At 53.0% G+C, this 5,551-nt stretch overlaps 1 protein-coding gene across 3 annotated transcripts in view; it reads left to right on the forward strand.

Moving 5' to 3' along the window:
- The first annotated feature begins 4,919 nt into the window (after positions 1-4,919).
- nat16 (N-acetyltransferase 16) overlaps positions 4,920-5,551 on the forward strand; it is a 24,172-nt gene continuing 23,540 nt past the window's right edge. For 2 of the 3 annotated variants that reach the window (XM_070863503.1, XM_070863508.1), the window contains exon 1: positions 5,010-5,111. The gene's annotated coding sequence lies outside the window, so the exon portion shown is untranslated. The other variant, XM_070863507.1, reaches the window with a different exon arrangement.

The following is a 5,551-nucleotide window of genomic DNA, read 5'->3' on the forward strand; positions in this document are numbered from 1 at the left end:
AGGCATTTTCCGAAAGCTCATAGAGACCAAGGACTTGACCCTAGAGGCAGCAGCACTGGTTGCACAGACATTCTTGGCAGGAGAAGAAGAAACAAGGTTGATCTACACTGCGGGTACGACAACTAACGAAACATCGGAACAAGGGGTTCACAGCGTGAAACAAGCTGCCACCCCCACACACAGACAAAGGCCGGAGAGCAGGCCCTCACAGCAGGCAGTGGCGCCAGAAGCCATCAAGGGCCACATGAACGGCCGTTCACACCTCATCAACCCACAATGCGAGCAATCAACTACAAACTGAGAGAAGCTCAAGAGAGATCAGCCAGACGCAGCTCATTCTTTGGAAACAATGGAAGCGGTCTGTGCTGGAGATGTGGGGGAAGGGGGTGTCGATTTCAGCATGCTGTTTGTAGAAACTGCAACTATACAGGGCATCTGGCCCACATGTGCAGAAAAACAGCAGCTCGGCTGGTATACGAATCGGAAGGGTCGGAAAGCGGACCAGAAGACAGTGGGGACAGTACCCGGGACACCGATGTACAGCGGGTCAACACGATCAATGGCCACTGCTCCTGCAACAAGATGCCTCCAATAATGATGAGGGTCCTATTCAACGGGATACCTGTCAACATGGAGCTGGATACGGGAGCGAGTCAATCTCTCATGAGCGCTCAACAATTTGAACAGCTATGGCCACACAAAAGAAACAGACCAAAACTCACAAGGGTCGACACCAAACTAAGGATCTATACCGAAGAAATCGTCCCAGTCCTTGGCAGTGCCATGCTCTCAGTCACACACAAAGGGACAGTGAACCGACTTCCCCTGTGGATTGTCCCCGGAGATCTCCCAGCACTGCTGGGGAGAAGCTGGCTGACAAAACTAAACTGGAAATGGGATGATGTTCATGCCATGTCGTCAGAGGAACAGACATCCTGCTCAACAGTTCCAAGTCAATTTGAACATCTCTTTCAGCCAGGTGTGGGCACCTTCAAAGGGGCTAAAGTCAAAATCTACATCACACAGGATGCCAGACCGGTCCATCGCAAGGCTAGAGCTGTACCCTATGTGATGAGGGAAAAGATTGAACATGAACTAGACAGGTTACCCCTGGCGACCATGGAAGAGTCTGACGAACAGGACTGTGAGATAGTCATGGCAATCAATGCCTTTGAGTCCGCCGGTTCGCCCATGACGGCTCGCCAAATCAGAGCCTGGACGACCAGCGACCCCACGTTATCCTTAGTCAAAAGATGTGTCCTAACCGGTGACTGGGCTCGCGATGTTTGCTCCAAGGAGATCAAACCCTTTCACAGGCGCATGCACGAGCTGTCACTACAAGCAGACTGCCTGATGTGGGGCAACCGAGTAGTTATGCCGAGAGAGGCATTTGTCCGGGAGCTCCACCACGAGCATCTGGGGATCGTTCTCATGAAGGCCATAGCCAGATCCCACGTCTGGTGGCCTGGCATTGATGCGGACTTGGAGCTCTGCGTCCGACAGTGCGCCATTTGTGTCCAACTAAGTAATGCCCCCAGTGAGGCTCTCCTGAGCCCCTGCCCTGGCCTACCAAACCGTGGTCGCGGGTGCATGTAGACTATGCGGGCAAAATGGGCAAAATGTTCCTCGTAGTTGTCGATGCATTTTAAAAGTGGATTGAATGCACCATTTTAAACTCCAGCACCACCTCCACCACTGCGGAGAGCCTTGGAACCATGTTTGCAACGCACGGCATTCCTGACATATTGGTCAGTGATAATGGTCCGTGCTTCACCAGCGCAGAATTCCAAGAGTTTATAATTGACCACGGCATAAATCACATTAAGACGGCACTGTTCAAGCCGGCCTCCAACGGCCAGGCGGAGCGAGCAGTGCAAATCATTAAACAAGGCATGCTTAAAATCCAAGGTCCCACGCTGCAGGGTCGCCTGTCGCGACTGCTGCTGGCATACAGATCTCGTCCGCATTCATTGGCTGGGGTTCCCCCCGTTGATGAAAAGGACTTTAAAGGCAAGGCTCTCATTAATCCTCCCAGACATGCACGAAATCGTTGAGGCAAAGCGCCGTAAGCTAACCAAGTACCATGACCGAAATTCGAGGGGGAGGTGGAATGAGATAGGGGACAAAGTGTTTCTCCTAAACTATGGCAGGGGTCCCAAATGGTTTGCAGGGCCAGTAATGGGCAAGCAAGGAAACAGGCTACTGGTAGTACAAATGGACAATGGCCAAACCTGCCGGAGGCATGTAGACCAAGTCAAAAGCAGATTCCCCAACAGCACTGCGGAACCAGAGGCAGACTACAATGTGGAACTCACACCACACCTGGTGGACAGACAGAGGGAACAACCTGAGGAAAGGGCAATCCCAACAGACAGCCCAGGTGAGACACCAACAATCACACCGAAAGAAAAACAGGCACCAAGGCAAACAACTGAACCACAACTAAGACGCTCTACGCGAGAGCGTAGATCACCTGAGAGACTGAACCTATAAAGACAATAAGACCTTGGGGGAGGGTGATGTCATGTATCTCACACTACTTTATATAACTGTATCTTTCCATGCTATACATGACTGTAACTAGAGATGACCTGTAACCACAAGCTTACCTTACCACCAGGGGTGCACTTGCAGGAGACACTGGATACCTGTCCCAGACAGGTATATAAGGACTGGTCTCAGGTAAGTGTGGCATTCGAGAGCTGTGTAATAAAGGTGCAGGTCCTGAGTGACCTTGAGTCCACTATGTGCCTCGTGTGAGTCTGTACTGAGGGGAAAGGACTTTACAGCAGGTACAGCACGGGTCAGATACAGAGTAAAGCTCCCTCTAAACTGTCCCAGCAAACACTCCCAGGGTAGGTACAGCACGGGGTTAGATACAGAGTAAAGCTCTCTCTGTACTGTCCCATCACACACTCCCAGGGCATGTGCAGCACGGGGTTAGATACAGAGTAAAGCTCCCTCTATACTGTCCCATCAAACACTCCCAGGGCAGGTACAGGGGGTTAGATACAGAATAAAGCTGCCTCTACACTGTCCCATCAAACACTCCCAGGGCAGGTACAGCATGGGGTTAGATACAGAGTAAAGCTCCCTCTACACTGTCCCATCAAACACTCCCGGGGCAGGTCCAGCACGGGGTCAGATACAGAGTAAAGCTCCCTCTACACTGTCCCATCAAACACTCCCAGGGCAGGTCCAGCACGGGGTTAGATACAGAGTAAAGCTCCCTCTACACTGTCCCATCAAACACTCCCAGGGCAGGTACAGCACGGGGTTAGATACAGAGTAAAGCTCCCTCTACACTGTCCCGTCAAACACTCCCAGGGCAGGTACAGCACGGGGTCAGATACAGAGTAAAGCTCCCTCTACACTGTCCCATCAAACACTCCCAGGGCAGGTACAGCACGGGGTTAGATACAGAGTAAAGCTCCCTCTACACTGTCCCATCAAACACTCCCAGGGCAGGTACAGGGGGTTAGATGCAGAGTAAAGCTCCCTCTACACTGTCCCATCAAACACTCCCAGGGCAGGTACAGCACGGGGTTAGATACAGAGTAAAGCTCCCTCTACACTGTCCCATCAAACACTCCCAGGGCAGGTACAGGGGGTTAGATACAGAGTAAAGCTCCCTCTACACTGTCCCATCAAACACTCCCGGGGCAGGTACAGCACGGGGTTAGATACAGAGTAAAGCTCCCTCTACACTGTCCCATCAAACACTCCCAGGGCAGGTACAGGGGGTTAGATACAGAGTAAAGCTCCCTCTACACTGTCCCATCAAACACTCCCAGGGCAGGTACAGCATGGGGTTAGATACAGAGTAAAGCTCCCTCTACACTGTCCCATCAAACACTCCCGGGGCAGGTCCAGCACGGGGTCAGATACAGAGTAAAGCTCCCTCTACACTGTCCCATCAAACACTCCCAGGGCAGGTCCAGCACGGGGTTAGATACAGAGTAAAGCTCCCTCTACACTGTCCCATCAAACACTCCCAGGGCAGGTACAGCACGGGGTTAGATACAGAGTAAAGCTCCCTCTACACTGTCCCGTCAAACACTCCCAGGGCAGGTACAGCACGGGGTCAGATACAGAGTAAAGCTCCCTCTACACTGTCCCATCAAACACTCCCAGGGCAGGTACAGCACGGGGTTAGATACAGAGTAAAGCTCCCTCTACACTGTCCCATCAAACACTCCCAGGGCAGGTACAGGGGGTTAGATGCAGAGTAAAGCTCCCTCTACACTGTCCCATCAAACACTCCCAGGGCAGGTACAGCACGGGGTTAGATACAGAGTAAAGCTCCCTCTACACTGTCCCATCAAACACTCCCAGGGCAGGTACAGGGGGTTAGATACAGAGTAAAGCTCCCTCTACACTGTCCCATCAAACACTCCCGGGGCAGGTACAGCACGGGGTTAGATACAGAGTAAAGCTCCCTCTACACTGTCCCATCAAACACTCCCAGGGCAGGTACAGGGGGTTAGATACAGAGTAAAGCTCCCTCTACACTGTCCCATCAAACACTCCCAGGGCAGGTACAGGGGGTTAGATACAGAGTAAAGCTCCCTCTACACTGTCCCATCAAACACTCCCAGGGCAGGTCCAGCACGGGGTCAGATACAGAGTGACAGCGAGAGGGATCGAAGATAAAACGAGCTTGGTGATGAACGCAGGGGAAGACGTGGACCGGCGAAGACTCACACGCTGACGCCTGTGGTTTACTCAGCCATCGCTCACGGCAAAGGAGCCTGCGGAACTGACGCTGATGAGACAAGGGGGGCCCTTGTCTCGTCCTGTCAGCAGACTCAGTGCAGCAGTTGAAGTAAAGGACTTCCGCCTTATCATTTGGCCGGTTTCCTGGGATGGTGGGGTGGGCCCTGGGCTGGGACACTGCATTGAACGGGGATTCCACAGAGAACAGCCGTGATCCCCGGGAAGGAATCCAGTGCCGTGTTTCCTTTACTACCCGACTCAAAAACTTTACCCACACTGCCGGTAAACACAGTGAAATGCCCCAAAACTTTTTCACAGAGTGTTCGCAAACAGAACTTGACACCGAGCCGCTGTAGGAGATATCAGGGCAGCTGACAAAAAGCTGGGTCACACAGGTCGGTTTTAAGGAGCGTCTTAAAGGAGGAGGGAGAGAGGCGGAGAGGTTTAGGGAGGGAGTTCCAGAGCTAGGGGCCCAGGCAACAGAAGGCACGGCCACCGATGCTGGAGCGATTATAATTGTGCAAGAGGCCAGAATTAGAGGAGTGTAGATATCTCGGGGGGTTGTGAGGCTGGAGGAGATTACAGAGATAGGGAGGGGGCAAGGGCCATGGAGTGGTTTGAAAACAGGGATGAGAATTTTGAAATCGAGCCAATGTCGGTCAGCGAGTGATGGGTGAGCGGGACTGGGTGCGTGTTAGGACACGGGGTCAGCGAGCACAGGGGGTGATGGGTGAGTGGGACTCGGTGCGAGTTAGGACACGGGGTCAGCGAGCACAGGGGGTGATGGGTGAGCGGGACTCGGTGCGAGTTAGGACACGGGGTCAGCGAGCACAGG

Source organism: Pristiophorus japonicus, chromosome 20 (assembly GCF_044704955.1).
Source record: "Pristiophorus japonicus isolate sPriJap1 chromosome 20, sPriJap1.hap1, whole genome shotgun sequence".
Classification (NCBI taxonomy): Eukaryota; Metazoa; Chordata; class Chondrichthyes; family Pristiophoridae; genus Pristiophorus; species Pristiophorus japonicus.